General features: G+C 36.3%; 1 protein-coding gene across 3 annotated transcripts in view; it reads left to right on the forward strand.

Annotated features, from left to right (window-relative positions):
* PCDH9 (protocadherin 9) overlaps positions 1-20,620 on the forward strand; it is a 949,264-nt gene that overhangs the window by 261,641 nt on the left and 667,003 nt on the right. The gene's annotated exons all lie outside the window — the stretch shown is intronic.

Here is a 20,620-nt window from a genome sequence, read left to right on the forward strand (position 1 = left end):
AGAGATAGATATATAGATAAACAGATAGATGACAGATAGATAACCTCTTCCATCATTATATATACCCATTTTGTGTGAATACATATATGTGTATATATAATATAGACCTGTGGGTATAGTGTAATAGCAAGATGTTAAATGACTACCCAAAAAAATCTCTTACTGAATATCAATTTATTTTTTAAAAGAGGAAATTTTTGACGTGTATTATTTTAACTAAAATTGAAGAAGATATGTTCTTACTTTGAAAGATTATCTTTCTAGTCTTCAAAAGTGTGTGCATATGTGCCCAGATAACCTATTAGGTAATTAACATGCTAAGTGGTGAGTAAGGCATTTGGTTTTTCTCACTGATTTTGTTGGGTAATCATTTTCTCTTCTGTTGAGTGTCATGAGCAGAGTTTGGGATTGGATGTTTTTAATAGAAATTGTAAATGTTCAGATTAAAACCAATTTTTTTTACAAATAACTTCTCGCTTATTCATATATATATATATATATATAATGAATATATAATAAGAATATATACATGTGTGCACACACAAAAACAGCAGTTTGTGTCTCTGTAGTATAATTGGTCATGTGCTTCAAAATTGCGAGCACCCACTGTATGAAAATATGTCTGAAAACAAACTTTTTTTGGAGTCGCTTTTTAATGCCAGCTGGGGAGGGGCTCAAACACTGGTTGAACTCCCACTAGAGGGGACAATTTGCATATTACCCTTTTATTACTAGTATATAGGATTAATTGATGAACATAAATATTTTTGTCTCCTTTCCATTAAATTACATTCTGTTCTCTGATAACTTTTTCAATTTTAAAGATTCAATTATTTTTTTTCTCCAGTAAATAAAACATACAATCAAGTATATAATACATTTAAATGTAAAACTAGACCAGGAGTTTATATTATTATTATTAATTTAAAAAAGCTTTATAAAATAATGTTACATGAAATTTTTGCTGGAAAAAAATGAAGAAAGCAAATTTTTGCTTCAAGCATACAGACTCACTGCTTATTTACAAGGCAGGGTTTTCGGAAGTGGTACTCAGAGCAGACCAGTTTTGACAAAGGTAGTGAAATGATCTAAGATGTCTTAGGAGGGGATGGACAAGGGTGTGAACAGCCTGTTGTAGGTAGTGCTGGAAGACCACTTTAATAAATTCTTGTGCTCACCAAAACAGATAAGAAGACTACTCCCAATCCTACATTTATAACTAAATATTGAATAATACTATAGTTTTTACATGCTAATACTTACTCATGTTTACTTTTATATGCCTTTGTAATTTGGGCTTTTTGATACATATTGGGAACACATTCTCTATAAACATATACTACTATATCTTAGGAAACTTATTTTATTTTTACTGGTAAATAAATTAATTGGACTAATTTATTACCTGTCTCATAAATTTTACTTTAATTTCCATGATAATTTTCAAATTTATCACTTCAGTTTATATTAAATACTTAATAGAGTTTGCAATTAGCATGATGACAAATGAAGAAAGTGGGTGGACATATATTGCATTTAATAAGCAGTGAATTTTAATTTATAGAATAACAAGGATTTTATTCGTGAGATAATAAAAAAGATGTGTTTTTCATAGAAATTGTATAATTAACAGGATCTTTAGAAAAATTTAAGAGTTTGATTAGTTTAAGTTAGATCAAGTTATAAATAAGTAATTATAGTAGTAATTAAAAATAAATCTTTTTGAAGTATATATATTTTAGTATAATTTTGCTCTTTTATTTTTTTTCTAGGGGCCCGGTGCACGAAATTCTTGCACTGGGTGGGGGGGGTGGGGAGTGTCCCTCAGCCCAGCCTGCCCCCTCTCACATACTGGGAGCTCTCAGGCGTTGACTCCCATTACCCTCCAATCGCAGGCCTGGGCAGGGGACCCTCATTTCCCCCTGAACACTGGTTCTGCCCCCCGCCCAGGCCTGATGCCCCTGGCCCAGGCCTGATGCCTCTGGCCCAGGATTCAGGCCTGGGCAGGGGATCCCCTCCCCCACCCCCATCACTGGCTCTGCCCTCGCCCAGGCCTGATGCCTCGGCCAGAGGTGTCGGCCCCCATCACCCTCCGATCACCTGATTGGCCCCTTGCCCAGGCCTGAGGCCTCCGGAAGAGGTGTCAGGCCTGGGCAGGGAACCCCCAGTTCCCCGCAGTTGCAGGCTCCCCCCCTGCCCAGGCCTAACGCCTCTGGCCAAGGCATTAGGCCTGGGCAGGGGACACCCAGCTCACCACGATCTCCCGCTCTGCCCCTGCCCAGGCCTAACGCCTCTGGCCGAGCGTCCGGCCTGGGCAGCGGGGACCCACAGCGGCAGCGGCCCCGCGATCGCAGGCTCCACTTTAGGCCCAGGCAAGGGACCCCTAGCTCCTGGGACTGCCAGCTTCGCCCATGCCCAGCTCCCATTGCTGGCTCCACCCCTACTTTCCGCTATCACTGGCCAGGGCAGCAAAGGTGCCCGATTCTCTGACCATGGCTAGGGGGCATGGCAAAGGCGGCCCCCAGGGCAGCCTTTGCCCTGCCCCCCGGCTCTTAGCTCCCCCCTGGGTTTCTGATCACTGTCAGTGACAGGGGGCTTCTTCCTGCTTTCCCTTTCGCCTCCCTGCATTGTGCCTACATATGCAAATTAACCGCCATCTTTGTTGGCGGTTAACTGCCATCTTAGTTGGCAGTTAATTTGCATATCGCCCTGATTAGCCAATGAAAAGGGTAGCGGTCGTACGCTAATTACCATATTTCTCTTTTATTAGATTAGATGTCTTTGTCTTATTTTAACCATTCCTGGAAATTTCATTAAGGTCAGTACTTTATGTATTCTATGAATAGATGTAATGCACAGCATATAGCATATGCTTAAAATAGACTGTTAGCAGCAAAACACATGGAACTTACTTTAGTAAGCATGTATAAAGGCTGACTATGATGAAACAAATATAGCTTATAAAAACAGCTTGGAGCCAGCATGTGTGCTTTTATGAATTTTTTTTTTTATTCTGTGTTTTATTTACATTGAATTTCATCCTAGTGGTCTTTACTGCTAGAAGAGTTTTACCGGAATCCTTATTTGATAAATGTTTAAGTACCTACTGAGTGTCAAATATTAAGCCAAGGGTTAAATATAAGGTTAAAGAAAACATACATAAACACAACTTTTATGATTTAAAAAGTAAGTGATTGATACACTTTTAATAAGTGAGCATGCAAAGAAATATATGATTGCAAAGTGTGGTAAAGATTGTAATGAAAAACAGAGAAGATGAGAAGGATAATATGACTTTAGATCAAATCAGAAAAAAATCGTTTTAAAGGAAGTAATACTATAACTGAAATCTGAAGGATGAATGAAAATTTCTAATATACAGGATAGTGGTGGAAGTGGTTAGAAACTATTAAGATATGTTGGGCAAGATAATTCAGATTTATCTTATTTTAAGTTATTCTAGTTAGAGGAACACATGATTGCATTATACTTTTATAAAATTACCTTAGCTACCTTGTAAGAAGTGGTCTTGGGCTTGGTTTGGCTTGGTCTTGGACTGTGGAGGAGAAGAGGGTGTGTATGTGTGTGTGAGAATATATGGTGTGATCGAGATCACCTCTTGATGGATTAGATGGGGCTGGTGAGATGGATGGAGGTTTCCCCCCAATTTGGGAATATGAGCAATTAACTAACCAGCATTGCCATTTCTTGTGATGGAAAAATGAGGTAAAAACTTATTGAAAGTACCCCAAGTTAGGATAGATAGATATATGTAAACTTATAAATGTGTGTGTGTTTGTTTAAAGTGGATGTCATTACACAGTAAATGGTATGAAAAGCAATGGAAATAGAAAACAGCACTTTTCAGGGGGAAAAAAAGTATTGCTGCAAGCTGAGCTGTTAGGAAATTCAGCGTTCAGGAGTTAAAAGGAAGAGAATGAGAACAGAAAGAAAAATCAAAGAGAAAGACAGAGGGACGAGAGAGAATAACTAGTAGGTGGCAGGTGAGCGAAGCCCTAGGAGTGTTAGGGAGAGGTACAGAAAAGGCGAGGAGGGAGGGGTAGGGATTCAAGCATAATACGGTCAGTTGTGTAAAACTAGCACTGAAAAAGTATACCTATGATTTGACAGACATGGATGTTATTGGCGGTCTTAAAAATACAATTTTTAAGTTCTAAGGGGAGAAATTTGGGTAGAATAAATGACTCAGGAACTCTGAACATGATTAAGAAAAGCTAAAGTAGATGTTATTTTGATGAAAATCTGGAATGAATAAACTTGGTTGTGTGTTTTAAAGAAACTCACTATAGAATATGTGTATGTTGTTAGAATGGTAAGTTGTTAGAGAGGGACGCTGATGTTTCAGAGGAATGGAAGGGTGAATTGGCTCCAGAACAGGTGCTTATGTCAGGTTTTAATTGGAAAAATAGATATTTCCATCATTGTTAATGAGCTAGACTATGAAAAAAAATAAATTCAGAATCACGTAGATATATAAATTTTTTGGATAAAATATGAGAAAGTTTCTGTCAATTGGCTTTTATTTTCTCAATGAAATGTGAAGTACGGTCTTACTGTTTTCATTAAAAGCCATATAAGGGCACTTTGTTACAAAAAAATAAGGAAAAGACTTAATTACATGACAGTTTGCCTAGAGTTTATTTATGCATGAGTTGCTAGTCTATCCCAGCCAAAGACAGTGAAAACTCCAAGGTTTGTAGTTTTATATTTTTTGGTGGGCTTTTGCCTCATTGTTCTTATGTATAAGGACATTCAATATTAACTCTACACTTACAACATGTAGTTTAAAACATCAAGTCATTCTTCGCTAAAAAATATGGATATAGATCACAAGACTAAAATATAAATTTATAAAATTCTTTAAAAATACAAATATGTTTGTGTTTTTATAAATTTAAATGTGTATGGTGTATGGGACCTTATAATTTATATTTGTATGTGTATTAATAGCTTAATATAAGAGAAAACACAATGTATTCATGTGTCTCTTATGTACGACTTACTTCTACTCAAGAAAACTGAATATATATGTTTTCCAGATGATGTGGAAAAATTAAAATAGAAACGTATTAATGTCTTGTAATCAATTTCACTTATTTTTAAACAAATATATATGCACAAAATATACCTTTCAGAAATTTGTGAGATTGCATACTAGGTAATATTATCTATTTTTCTTGTAGTCATGTATAAAATAGAGGCCCGGTACACAAGTTCATGCACAGGTGGGGTCCCTCGACCTGGCCTGTGGGGATCAATCTGAAACCAGCTCTCCAACACCCCTCAAGGGGTCACAGATTGCGAGAGGGTTGTTCTCAGGTGACTTACCCCAGAATTGGGCTCCCTCCTCTCCGGTTCCAAGTCACCACAACTCGGCAGCTCCTACATTGAGCATCTGCCCCCTGGTGGTCATTTTGCATCATAGCTGCTGGCTGGGTGGTCAAATGGTCAGATGGTCACATAGGCATATATATATATAATAGTAGCTTTTATTTTGCAGATGGATAATCCTGAGCAAGAAGAAAATCCATGTTGTATTTTTATTCTGCATATTTGGTTAGCAGAACAAGTTTACCCTAAATATGTTATAAGCTCTATCTGAAATTAGCATTTAAATGGACTCTTAAATCTCAGCATCTGAAAATAAGTCTGTTGTTTTCTTGTGCTTAATGGCAACAACTATAACATAACCCCAGACTAATCAAACTAATACAAGACAAAAACATAAATACCTGATTGTATATATCTAAGTCATCATTCCTAGATTTGGTAAATTAATCTGTAATAGGATAGTTTAAGGAAATATTTGGATAGCTTAGGCTTTTTTCCTGTATGTTATTAAAATGTTTTAGCGTATATTAAGGGTACAACAGATATAAACAGAGGTTAATTTAGCATATTTTCATTTCATCATTGACAACTATCCGGATTATGTGCTCCCTTCAAACACTGAAGTTTTGCCTTTAAAATTAGGATTCTTTTAAGTGCACCATAGTTGTTTCTACAGGAAATCTGGTGGCCTGGACAATTTCCAGTGAGGATATCAGATTGCACAAGCGGCATTCTTTCCCAGCACTGCCTTCTGATAGAAGCTGGGTTCCTGATGGAAATGCGGCTGCTATTGGGATGATCTGAAGGACTCTGGAGGGAGACCTTCTGCTCAGTTGCCATTCAGACTAGAACCTGCTATGACAGTTGTCAACAGTGCCCTTTCTGATGTTTCCCAGTTGTGTTCCATTTAGAATAAGTACTTAAAGAGACACCTGCTAGGAAAGCCAGAATATTGAAGCTGCATGATTCTGGCAAACATATGTAGACAATAATATCCCTTTCCTACCCTGGGCAATAACTTACTAAAACCTTTAAGACAACAGAATCTTAAAGAGTCATCTTTTTTGTTGTTGATGAGAAGATGGGAGATGGATACCAGCATCGAAACTTTCTTTGTGCGCCTACAGCTGTGATCTGGGCATGGCCACACTTCCCTGCTGCTATGACTCTCTAGCCATATGCTGCCGTTTAAATTACAGCCTATGATTCAGGCTGCAACCTTGTGAAACTGGCACCTAGGCTGTCTGCCATCACTGTACTCCAGATACTCTGCAAGCCAGATTTTTCTTCTTCCTACGAAAATTAGACAAGATCCTCCAAGTGCCAAGCATATAGACAGTATATAGTTTAAAGACAGAGAGAGAGGTACACAATTAAGAGGAGTGAAATATTATTTATTAGTTATTACCTAGGGGGAAGTATAAGTATCTCAGAAATGTGTTAGTAGAATGAAAAAGAATATGACACATCCCAAACTTATTATAGGTTTCCAGTGAATAAAGAGAAATGATACTCCCAGCAAGTTAATTAAACATGATAGGTTAGGTGTTTGTATCACTGGGTTTGGGGTGGGGAAACATGGTCTAACTTTCAGAATTTGAGAAGTGATTAAATGGAAAACAAAAATGAAAACTTGGGTTCAAATTTCCAAAACCAGAAGTTTTGTTTTGCTTTTGTCTTTGTCCTCAAGAATTATAAGACCAAAATGATAGTGCAGATGGATCTATCAATACAAACAATGGTAAAATAAACTCTCTTCACTCCCCCAAATGTCATATTTGTCCTTTTTCTCTTATTTGATTACAGATAAAATGTAACATCCTGGACAGGATATAGGTCATACAAACAACAAATGAAATTTTGTATTCTGTTTTCTCATCTTCCCTGACTTCCAGCTCAAGGGACTTGCCCCTAACTTAAGCACTGCCTGCCTTGCCTAAATATTGACTCTTCTCTTCCATATTGGTCTTGGGCTTTGTTGGGTTTACTTAATTGTTATTCCCAGTAAAATATAGTATGCATGAGAATATGGTGTGTTACTTGCCTGGGGGAACCTACACTTTATTCATGAAGTCAAAATTCATTTAAAATCTCAAGAAATTTTATTGGTAAAATATAAGGCACTGAGAGACTCCAGAGAGGAAACGAGTTTTAGCCAAAGGGCTTGTACAGTCCTTTGCCAATGTTCCCATATAAGACCTGCCTAATGGAACTTTCAGTACATTTCAACTTTATATGTTCCTCAGATTGACTTTTATATATGAGTACCTCATATTCTATACATATTTTTTGCTGTTAATTCTTATTTTAAATACATTTTTATTGATTTCAGAGAGGAAGGGAGAGGGAGAGAACAACATCAACTATAAGAGAAAATCATCAGCTGTCTCCTTCATGCCCCCCAATGGGGATTGAGCCCACAACCCAGGCATGTGCTCTGATGGAGAATCAAACCATGACCTCCTGGTTGATAGGTCAATGCTCAACTACTGAGCCATGCCAGCTGGGCTACTAATTCTTTAAGAGAAATAATCAACATATTTTAACTAGAATGTTTAAAGCAAAACAAAAGTTGGAAGAATAATTATAACTGAAATACAGTTTGTTAGGTGGGGGGATTATAGGATTGAAAGATATTCACTAGATTGATTGAAGTAGACAATGCACAATAGCCACTTTGCATATTTTTCTTCAAAGGACCAATGGGCTATCTCCTGTGTCACTTTGTTTATGCCAGATCTTTTACAGGAAATACTTTTCTCAATGCCTTCTTTCTCCCTCCCAATCTTAATTCCTCATATTTTTTTAATGTAGCAAAAACTCACCTCTTATAGACTTTCATTTGATTAACTATATCACACTGATTGCTAAATTGCTCTTCCATACAGTTTACTTAGAAATATATTACTTTTCATTCACTGTGAAGTTGCTTTTGGAGGGGGATGATATCATAGCACTTTATATATAAATATATTGCTGCTTACCATATCTTATAGCAATTATTTCTATTTCCTCTACTATACTAAGATCTCCACAAGGTCAAGTACATTATTTTTGTATTCCTGGCACCTAGTTATCTAGTTCCTGGCACATAGTGTGCATTTGATAAAGGTTTGCTGAATGAGAACATTCATGAATATAGAAAGGCCTGTTGAGTGATTCTTTAATTTCTTTGGCCCCTCTTCCACCTATTTTTCTTTGTCACTGCTCTAAGCAAAATGTTCAGCATTGCCTAGACTTTTCTGGATTTCTCAGGAACAGCTTTCAACTTCCTCAACAGTAGTTATTCCATATCATCAGGGACGTTAAAAATCATGCTCTCCTATCTGGATGTCCTTGGGAAAGATTCTTAATCTATCTGTGCTTTTGTTTCCTTAGAATGAAAATAATGATACCTATCTACTTAATGAGATAATTTTCAATTAAATAATTCCATATAAATAAAACATTTAGGGCAGTGTCTGAAACTTAGTAAGTGTTAGCTAATGTTAGTTATTATTATTAATTCTTACCCTAACCAAAAGTCCATTGAGATAATTTAATGTTAGTATAGATGGTCTGTTCCTCTCCAAAGGATTTATATTTTATTGACAGCTCTTCATTTGAGAAAACTTCATGGTATCAGAAATATTCCTGATTGTTATAATTCAATAATTTGAGGTAATTTATATTTTTTCTTTCTGCAGCACAGTCTATTTGTGTCTATTCTGATTATTATAACCTTTATTGGGCTTGGCAGAGATGCTTTATAGATATTCATCACGCTACTCCATGGCGAAGAAATGGACATTTTAATGGAAATTGTAAACCCACAATTTTCTTTTATTACTTTAGTACAATAATTAACATTGTCAAAATAAACAAAGGAGTAAAATCCTAAGCATCTTGCATATCTCTAACAAAACAGGCTTTTATTAGTGTCTTATCAAAAGTCATTTAACTACTATGTGGTTAAAACTGTCTTATTTAAACCAGGTTGTGTCACAACACTGTTGCAGATAAGGTGAATAGTTCACACTGTACTGCATGTTCAGTCTCTCATGATTAAACTTCACAATATAAAATTTCATTTTAGAGCTGCTTTAGATTCTCAACTGCCATAAAACCTGAAAATTTCTATATGTGCAATTTATCACCTATGAATGGGTTTCATTTCCAAAATGTGTGGCTACAGTCAATTGTTTGAAATTAGAAAGCTGTTTTACTATGGAAGTGACATGTTTTAAGAAGCTAGGTGGACAGGTTAGCCAACAATCAATTTGCTGGTAAACTACATCAAGAAAAAGTTCTGTAGACTGTTACTAATACACTACTGATACCTGGAAAAATGTTCTCAGGAGTTCATAATGGGGTGACAACACTGTCTTTCCCTCAGCTCTGGACTATATTTTTTCTGCTTCTTAGACAATCCAATGTCTGTGCATACGGATTCCAGCCTATCTCATCACAAGCCTATAGGTATAGGGAGTTGAACAAAGTAGGCACTTGAATGGCTCTGAAAAAGGGGTTATATCTAGAGAGGAAGGAAGAGAATGGGGTTGGCTTAGAGAAAACAGAAATAAGTTTCTTTCCTATGTTCCATACAGATGCTCCTTTATGTCAGTAGCCTCCAGAGTGGGGAGCAAATTCCCCAGGAGGTAGTTGAGATGATACACATAGTGTAGCAACAAATAATGGAATCTCAAATGTGTTTTTCATTAAAGAAAATAAAGTTTAACTTTCTAATAATGAATATATGGATTGAAACTCAACCTAATACTAAGGTTATAGTGGCAATTTATACCTTTGTGAGGTATTCTGAGGGAAAAGTAGGAGAATCATAACATGAAAAGATGAAGAGTAACATCCTTAGTCACACATTTGCTTTTGGTGTAATGCTTGAAGTAACATGGTCACTCCTGATATGAGAAATAACAATCACATTATTCTGCTAGGACTAAACTAATTCTTAGCAAGTGTCCATGTGCCCTTTTTCAAGTGGACAAAGCACCGCACTGTCAATGGAATCTAATACAGTAGATGCAAGTAAACATTAAGAAAATTGCATGTCTACTTCTAGATCAAGCATTGCATCAAATACATTATATTTTCTGAACTAACTGATGATCTTGTGATAGGAAGCCATACACAATCCTATCTAATAATAGACAAACATGGTAATTGACCATACCTTCGCTACGCCTCCCATGGGCTAATCAGCATGATATGCAAATTACCCACCAACAAACATGGCGTTTAATTTGCATATGTAGGCTCCAAGTGGTGGAGCGAAGCCTGACAGCCCAGGACAGACGGTGGAGCAGCGAGGTCTCACGGCCCTGGGGCCAGCAGAGCAGTGAAGCCTGATGTTTCCGGGGCTGGCTCCGGCCAGCACTCGGCCAGAACGAAGGCTTGGAACCCAGGTGCCAAAGGCAAATCGGCGCCAGCAGCCAGGGGAAAGGAAGGCCTATTGCACGAATCTCTTTGTGCAACAGGCCTCTAGTATTGAAAGTATAAAATACATTTGAAATCCAAAGTTACATCATCTTATTCATAATGAATATTATCCTAGGTTTTATTGTGTCTTGATAAACTAACCTGTAAATACATGGATATACTTGAAAATGAATAGATAGTTACCTATAACAGGTTCATATTATATCTTATTTTTTGAAACCATTGGCCTAGACCAGTGGTCAGCAAACTGTGCAGAAAATTCTTGCTTGTGAAGGGGTCGAGAAGCTATAAAATTCACAATTTTTGTTACAACTGACATTAAATCATTCAATTCTGAGAATCCCGATTTGGCACACAACACCCCCTGATGGGTAATGCAATGAAAAGGTACAAGTGGGTGTCTAATAACTTCCACAAACAATTTCAGGAATCCCACATTTTTTCCCACCATATTTGGTGCCCCATCTGTCGTGACTGACACAATTTTAGAGTTATCAATGTTTAGGTCACTGAATGTTTTTATAACAACATTACATATTTTGTTTCCTGATGTACTTATTGGCACTGATTCTAACTTTATCAACTCTTCTCTCATGTGAGACCATCAGAATATCTAGCAATAATGGCCAACCAAGCATTTGATGTGACATCAGTAGTTTCATCAAGAGAAATCAAAAAATATTTACAACTATTTAAGTCTTTTTTTAATTGATGTTGTACATTTTTGTTAAGATCTATTATTCTGTCTTTGATAGTATTTCTACTGAGTGGCAACTCAAAAATTCTTTTAATAATATCATCTTTATTTTTCATATCATGAAATAGAGCTGGTGCACATCTTAGAAATGTTTCCTTAATAAATTCTCTGTCACTGAGGGCTTTTCCATGCTGAGCTATGGAGTGAGCAATACAGTAACTTGCTGATGTTAAATTTGTAGAGCATCTTACAAATTTAATGATGGAATTTGATTGACTTTTATAGAGTGTAGCTGCCTAGAAATGTATTCCTTCCTTTCATCGATACTTTTTTTCAAGATCTGACGATGATTAGTTTCAAAACATCTCTTTACATTCCACGTTCTGCTTACTACCATTTCATTACACAGTATGCACAATGATCTGTTGTTTCTGTGGACAATCCCGTACATCTCCCGTAAATGTCTTGAAAGGGTCGGCTACTGCTACTTCCACTTCCTTTATAATTCAATCTTGCTTTTTTATTTTCTTTTTGATTCTCCATCACAAGGCTGCAAATATAAATAAATATAAATCACGGCGTTTTTTATAAAAGGTTGATAGGTTTCTTACCTATTAACTTTTTGCAGTGTTGTTGCACTGACTCCTGGTGCAAAACAATTCAAAGATATATATATAACCAAAAAATACATGGTGCTGTAATCAATTATCCGACACGCAGAATGTCTCGTCGAGCACTGTTGCACTGCATATCTTTTTCTTCTAACCCTCCCACTCCTGTCTCCTAACGAACATGGCGATCAAGGGCGTCTGTTTGCCGAATGCACCCGAAAGCACGGGAAGCTTACCCGAGGCACATGTTGACAATAAGAAGGCCGTTTCCAGAATTGGGCATTTTGTCACTCGAGTAAAAATAAAATGTCATGTGTAAAGATTAATCTCTTTATAGTGCAATTCTTAACCTTTTTATATTAATGTCAATATTGGAACAATGTATCTTGGATGTTTTCACTAGTATCTTTGCTACGCAACACCGATGTACATGTTTACATCTGGTTTTAGAATTGCATTATTGATCATGAGTAACGTGAGTAATAATATTGCTCGAGTGATGCCCAACTCTGGCCGTTGCGAGGGACAAATATTTGAATTATCCAATTTTTTTGTCTCTGTCGATGCTTGTCACCCAAAATGAGTTTGCGTGTCACCTCTGACACGCATGTCATAGGTTCGCCATCACTGACATAAGTGGTTGAAATTAGGAAAAGATGCAAGTTCTAATGGGTTGGATGCAAAAAGTATGCCCTGGGAAGCCACAAGGATAAGCAAAACTCAGAGTTATTCAGAGGGCTAATTTTCCCAATGATACTACAATTCAGTGAACTAGGATTAGAATCTGAAGGAAGTAAAATAGAAGTTTTAGGGTATGGTTATAGTCAGTATTGTGAGATAGAGTTGATTGGGAAGGAAATGAGCATACTATAAAACAGGGAAGTAAAGAAAGTTCCTGAGGCCACTTGTCTGTGTACCAAATACCAAATGAATGTTTATATATAAATCAAGGACAAATAAAACACAATTAAGTCTTTTAAGTTCATTTTATTTTTTGCTCTTATTTTACTATTTTACAGGAAGGGTGGTAGGCCAAGTAAAAGTCAGAAAGCTCATTTCTATTGGAACTATAGATGACTTGAGTTGATCTTCTTGTTTGTCAAAAACCAGGCTTGGAATTTATGCATTAATATAATGGAGATTAGAACTCTGTTAAATCATTCTTGTAAAAAATAAATGAGAGAGTGAAGTAGGATTTCAGATGTACATTTGGAAACAACCATAGATCTCAACAATTGGACCAAAAATTAGTGATTTCAGGCCTTATTGTAAACAATAGTCTAGTTTGAGAAAAACTAAGTATTGCACATATACTTGGTGAGCAGAGTAGCAGCAGCCATTTCTTAAGGGGTGCAATGGGTGCATGACTTAAACCATGTATGCTTCAGGGTTCAACACTAGGGTGTAGTGCAAGGTAAGCAAAAAAAAATACAAATTATTTTTTTTTCTGTATTTTATGGCCATTGTCTCTCATCCTCCTTCTACCACTATTTGTGTCTGTGTTTACTCTTATGTATTTAGCAGGAGAATATGATCAGCCTGTTTAATGTGTAAGATAATCCAAGATTTGAAATCTTTTGGCAACTGTATGTCTAAGAATCAAAACATTACATTGTTTAAATGATTTGATTTCTTTCATTGTGCTGTGTATGTATATGTGTGCATTAGCTATACATTACAATGGAGTTCTCCATAATCATTGTGCAGTCACATAAGATTAGGAAATACATAGTTGTAATAGCGTAACATAGTTTTCTTCTTTCATATTAAGAATGTTTTCACTCAGTGGAAGTTATATACACCAAAAATTAATATTACATCAATTATATTAATAGCATATTTAATGATCTAATTTTCTCTTGGTAAATCACATATTATTTAAGCTTGGAGTCTTAACTGCAATGTAATTAGAATGATTTCTTATAAAATGTAAAACCAAGAGTATGTTTATTTTTACTCTTTTTAACTAAAATATCTTTTGCATTCTAAGGTCTCTTGAATATAATATTTGAATAGGCTTGTCCCATTTTATTATTTGTTTTGTTTCTACTCTTCATCAGCACAAATAGATATTCAAGGACACATCTGAAGGATAGAATTTATGGGCTGCCTGTTCCAGTGTGCATTAGATTTGCAGTCATTGAATAGATTAGTTTAAGCAATTAAAAGAGACACCATATAAACCTTACACAAGCATACAATGATGCCAGGAGGCAACGATGGCCTTGGGAGAATATAAATCAAATAATCAGAATAAGATTATATTGTGGTTCCTTTTCAAAAACGCAGGAGAAAAAGCATAAACTTTTCCATGCATCCATCTTTGATTTATTTAATGTTTTTGAGACGACAGGAAAAATGTGGTTTAAGGAAGGGATTTTTAAGGACACATCAGTAAACATTATTCTGGAGGTGGTTGTTTGGTTTTGTTTATATTCATTTGCATATTATGGACTGCTGTTTGCATAATAAGACCACTGTTATTTCTAGTCAGTCCATGGATGAGTACACATATGAATAACACAATCGTGTTTCCTTTGTGATATACATTATTGTAATCTATGAAAATATCCTACAGTTATCTGCACTGAAGACCAGTGAATCCTGCTACAAAGTGTTAGATAAATATTCTGCAGTACTATACTGCCATTTAAAGCAGGAAGATTCTGAAAAGATGTAGAATTTGTGCAAATGCACTTTAAATCTTCAATACTGTAATTAGAAAGCTGATCTCATGTATGGCCAAAGATCTGAACAACTTGGCCCTTTTGATCAATATCTATGACTGACACAGTTGGGTAGTGATCTGCATAGATAAGTCGGCCAAACAATTAGACTGAGTAGCTGGCAATTCTGACACTGATCATTATAGGCTAGACAGAAGAATTCAATACAGGCTAGCTTTTACTTATTTCTCTTTTCTTTTCTTTTCTTTTCTTTTCTTTTCTTTTCTTTTCTTTTCTTTTCTTTTCTTTTCTCTTCTCTTCTCTTCTCTTCTCTTCTCTTCTTTTCTTTTCTTTTCTTTTCTTTTCTTTTCTTTTCTTTTCTTTTCTTTTCTTTTCTTTTCTTTTCTTTCCTTCCTTCTTTTTTTCTTAATGAAGTGACACCCTCAGAGATTCATAACCATAATGGAGAAAGGGTAGGATGGAGAATAGCATAAACCTCACTCCTGCTACCAATAGTAAATGTTAGGATCAGTGTTGCAATCCAGAAGGGACCCAGGATGAGACCTCAGGAGAAGAAAACTACACATCTGTTAGAAATGGGGCGACAACATTTTAAATTCAATTTTTCTTAAGTACTGTCAAAGAAATGCCTCCTGCACTTGTCACTCTTAATATATATATATATATATATATATATATATATATATATATATATATATATATCTTCATATAATACTACCCATTTCAACAAACAATTTTTAACTTCTTCCTCATTGAAAATTGTGTGAGAGTAATAATTATCACACTGTCTCTAGTTGTTATGCATCTAGCTTTTCTGAAATTCTAATCAGAGTTTCAAGAAATGTCAACTTGGAACAACTTTGATAGGTGTCATATAATCTAGTTTTCCTTTGGAAGAATATATAAGGCAGATTTGATTTTCTATTTCCTCTTTTATCAAAGAGAATGTACTTACAAGTATAGAAAACAAAACGGAGAATTGGGTCTAGAATGCTATCTTAAAAGCATACATATATACACATACTTTGGACACATAACCCAGAGCTAAACTGTCATTGTTATCAATATAATTATTTTAAGATCTATGATTTTTTCAAGAAACACTTTTGCAATTAACTTAACTCTCAAAATATGAAGTAGATCTACTTAGGTCTTTAGAGAATGCACATTCCCCATTTCACAATTAACATAAGAACAAAAATCATATAACTAATATTCAGAATGGATTTAGCTTTTATAATTGACTAGAAGCCTGGTACATGAAATTCATGTACTCTGGGGGGGGGTTCCCTCAGCCTGGCCTGCACCCTTTCACAGTCTGGGAGCCCTCAGGGGATGTCTGACTGATGGCTTAGGCCCGCTCCCCAAGGACATCCATAGCACTGCCACGGAGGTGGGAGAAGCTCTCACCACCACTGCTGCACTGGCCAGCCATGAGTCTGGCTTCTGGCTGAGCAGTGCTCCCCCAGTGAGATCAGGACAAAACTGGCTCTCAAACATACCCCAAGGGGTCCCGGATTGCGAAAGGGCACAGGCCAGGCTGAGGGACCCGACCGGTGCACGATTGAGGCCAGGGAGAGATGCGGGTGGTTAGCCAGCCAGGGAAGGACCACGGGAGGGCTCTAGACCATGTCCAGCCCATCTCACTCAGTCCCAATCATCTAGACTCCAGCAGCAAGCTAACCTACCAGTCAGAGCATCTGCCCCCTGGTGGTCATTGCATGGCATAACAAGTGGTTGAGTGGTCTTAGCATATCATTAGCATATTATGCTTTGATTGGTTGAACAGCCAACCAGTCGACCAGACACTTAGTATATTAAGCTTTTATTATATATGATTCTGTGTAAGTCTAGGAAAATAGAATTTTGATAAAATACCAATTTTGGTCAAAGCACCAATATTTTTGAGATTTTGGTAACAATTTTTAGAAAGTGAGTTAATCAATGCTTATTATTGAAATTTTGTTTAAAATAGGGGGTATTTAATGTTTGTGCATGATAGTGTTTAATGCAAAAAGTGCTGGTCAAGAGTAGTAGGCTTTTCAATTACACTATTGAATTTGAAGAGTACATTATTCTTCCATCTGACAGGATTATGCTATAAACATAATTATAAGCACTAGACTAGTGATTTCAATTTAATATTGCTTTATATGCATCTGCATGAAACAGTGAGCAATAAAATATTGAAATAGGAAGTATCTAAATATATCATTTACTTTGTGGGGTCTCAAATTCAAAAAGGGCTAAATGGTGGATTTTTGAAAATAAAGATTGATTGACTTAACAATCCTTCATAGTAAAGTATGGGATAAAAGATTAGTTATGTGGTAAACATTTAGGAAAAGAAATGGAATCACTAACACATTTTTAAAGTAGCAAAAACATCTAACAAAGTTCATTTTAACTTTTAAAGAAATAGATTGACAGCTTACTGGAATGTTATAGAAATAAATTAGCACTGTTAGTATGGCTTTTGACAGTCTTTATTATACTTACACATGTTATAGATAAAAGATGTAAGGTATTCCAGCTATACTTGAAAAGAGACATTATGTCATTGGGCTACAGAGTGTCTGGAAATGGAAGACTTTGGAGTGAGGCTGTCCCACATGGATTTCCAGCTCTGCCAATTTCTAGTTAAGCACTCTTGATAAAATCATTTACATTTCTTTTTTTTTTTGCTTCTTTCTGGATAAATTGTTGATAGTGTTCTAAAGGGATATTTTAAGAATTAAAGATTATATATGTGTGGTTTGTAAAACATAAGTGAATAAAACATAAAGATATGTGAGTATTATCTTAGAAGTTTCTAGTGGTGTGGTATTGACATTTGCCCTCGGACTATTTGTATCAATGACTTTAATGCAGACCTATAGGTTATGCTTATCATATTTGCACTTAATGCAAAGCTGAATTGACAGCTAATGTATTAGATGATTGGCACAATCAAAGTTTAGAAAATTTTGACTGATGGAGCAGCATGCCCAAGCCATCAGCATGATCTAAAGTCTTCTAGTCAAATACAAGAAATAACTAAAAGAACCAAGGACGAAGGAGTCATGATTTGACAACATCTCATCTTAAAGACTTAGGAACTCTTAGTTGATTGTAAGTGGACTATGAGTCATCCTGTGATGAGAATGCCAAGAAAAGCTAATGGAATCTTGGGCATCATTAATAGAAGTATACTATACAGAGCTATGGAGGTAATTCCCACAATTCTCTGCACTGATCAGAACAAGTGGCAGATAATGTAATGTTCTGGCCATTGCATTTCAAGAGACTTAAATTAAGAAGAGGACAAAGAAGTATCTGGAAATGATGCCTTATAGGTGAGTTGGTAGGTTAAATGTTATAATCACCTGTAAGTATTTCAAAGTCTTTTCTATAGAAAAATAAAAATAAACATCTTATTTCAACTTTTGTCTGATAAAATAGGATTAATGGAAGTTCTATAAGCAAGTAAATTTGGATTTTCTATAATAAACTTCTTTTTGACTGAACTGTTAAAAAGAAATGCCTTCCCTTATAAAGTAGTAAATTCTTTGCCAATGCAAGTGTTTAAGCAGATGCTGAATGATTTCCTGTTAGAACTGGATGAAACTCTACCTCATTGCACAAACATACTGAATACATGCTAGTTACCAGGGTTGCAGAGATGATAAACAGAGATTAGTAAATGGTCCAAGTTTTAAAATATATGTGACAGATTGCAATGAAGGAGCACCCATCCGATCCCAAAAACCTCTCATTATCCTGTAATGTGAAATTCTTTATTAAAGTTTAACAGGAAAAAATAAAATCACAAAGGTAAACTCTGATGTCAAAATATCTAGTTTGATTTTTTTTTTACTTTAAACTGCATTTATTATGAGAAAAATTGCTATAATTTTTGTATTATGTTTTTATATTACATTTAGGATTATTATAGTTATATATTGGGCTGATTTATGATTTTAGACAGCCTTGTCACACATAAAATGTACATTTCTGCCTCAATATTTGGAGAAATTGTATTACATTAAAGCAGTGCTGTCCAAAAGAACTTTCTGTCATGATGAAAATGTTCTTTATCTACACTGACTGATATAATGAGCTATATTTGGTTCTGTGCACTTTAAATGTGGCTATTGTGATCAAGGAAACACATTTTAAATTTTATTTAATATTTATCAGTTTATTTTAGTATTTTTTTATTTTTTAAAAACTGACAAAACCATAAAGATTTTTTATTCTGAACTCCTCCTTTCACATGAGAAAAACTGAGGCTATTAAGAGAAAAACAAATTATAGGTCCAGGTCCAGAGAGTTGTGCAAGAGCTCAAAGGACTGGAAACCTGGTCTCTTACTCAGTATGCCTTGTAGCACAACACTCTGCTTCTCAGCGCCCACATACTACACAGTCTTACTAGTGGGCAGGGAGAAACCCAATGACAGGTACAGTCCTGGTCTCTTCTCTAAAACATGAATTCGAATGTCAAAGTTAAGAAAAATGTCCAGTGGATACCACTATCTCTAATGTATATTTGTATGAAGAGTTTTAAATGTGCATTTGTGCACATCTGGGCATGCATGTATGTGAGAGAAAACAGCAGTGTGAGCCCTGGAGGTGGAGGAAGGAGAGGACACCTACTAAGGAGGGGTCCTGGTGGCTAACTGGACTCAAATAAAAAAGGCAGCGCCTAGCAGCCGTTTCTGCACAGGGCTCTCTCATGCAAACTGCACTTCTTGGAGAAGCCTCTGCACTCTTCTGCCTGCTTCTACACTAAACGGGCTGCCTTGGTCTTGAACTGCTGACCTGTGCACTGAACTGCCTACTGGCACTCTTATTTATCAGTTTAAATTTAAATAACCATGTGTAGCTAGTAGCAACAATTTTGGACAATATGCTGTAAACAACTGGATTAATCTGATATCACAAACTAGCATACCTATCTTATATAATAAAAGGTTAATATGCAAATCAACCTAACAGCAGAACAACTGGTCACTATGACATGCACTGACCACTAGGGGGAAGAGGCCCAACTCAGGAGCTTCCCCCTGTGGTCAGTGTGCTCCCACAGGGGGAGTGCTGCTCAGCCAGAAGCCCTGAGCTGGGCTCATGGCTAGCGAGCGCAGCAGTGGTGGTGGGAGCCTCTCCCGCCTCCACAGTAGTGCTAAGGATGTCCGACTGCTGGCTTAGGGTAGTGGGCCTAAGCCATCAGTCAGCCATCTCCCGAGGGTTCCCAGACTGCGAGAGGGTGCAGGCCAGGCTGAGGGACCCTCCAAGTGCACAGATTTTATGCACCAGGCCTCTAGTCCATTAATAAGCATACATGCATAATTAGACCAAAGGAACTCATTATTTCCTTTAGAATTATGAGGATTTAAATTTGTGCTACTATTTGTGGTGATGTTTTTCATCCAAAATAACTTGGAATCTGTCTCATCTTTGACAAAGTACAGTATGTATACTTGAATCCTTAAATCTCACTTTTCTAATATAAGATCGAGAGCTATATTAGGATAGTCCTCCTGCTTTTGTTCCTTTTCTTCCACATTAGCCTGTGAGATAGGCATTAAAGTTTGCATGTTGGGCTATGGGCCATTTGTGGTTTATCCACTTGGCTTCATGCCTTTGGATTTTGTTTGCTGACATTTCCTGGTTCTAAGTTATTAACAATTCTGTACAGCAAATGTTTCCAGTTTTCTTCCCTTTTTTACACTGTCATCTCTCACCTCTCACTATAGAGCTCATTTCTGAACATTCCATTAAGTGTGCCACTACATCTATGGACACTGGCATATTCTCCTAGTTCTACAGCAAAAGATGTAGTGCACCAAAATTATTG

This window comes from Myotis myotis, unplaced genomic scaffold (assembly GCF_014108235.1).
Source record: "Myotis myotis isolate mMyoMyo1 unplaced genomic scaffold, mMyoMyo1.p scaffold_m19_p_3, whole genome shotgun sequence".
Lineage (NCBI taxonomy): Eukaryota > Metazoa > Chordata > Mammalia > Chiroptera > Vespertilionidae > Myotis > Myotis myotis.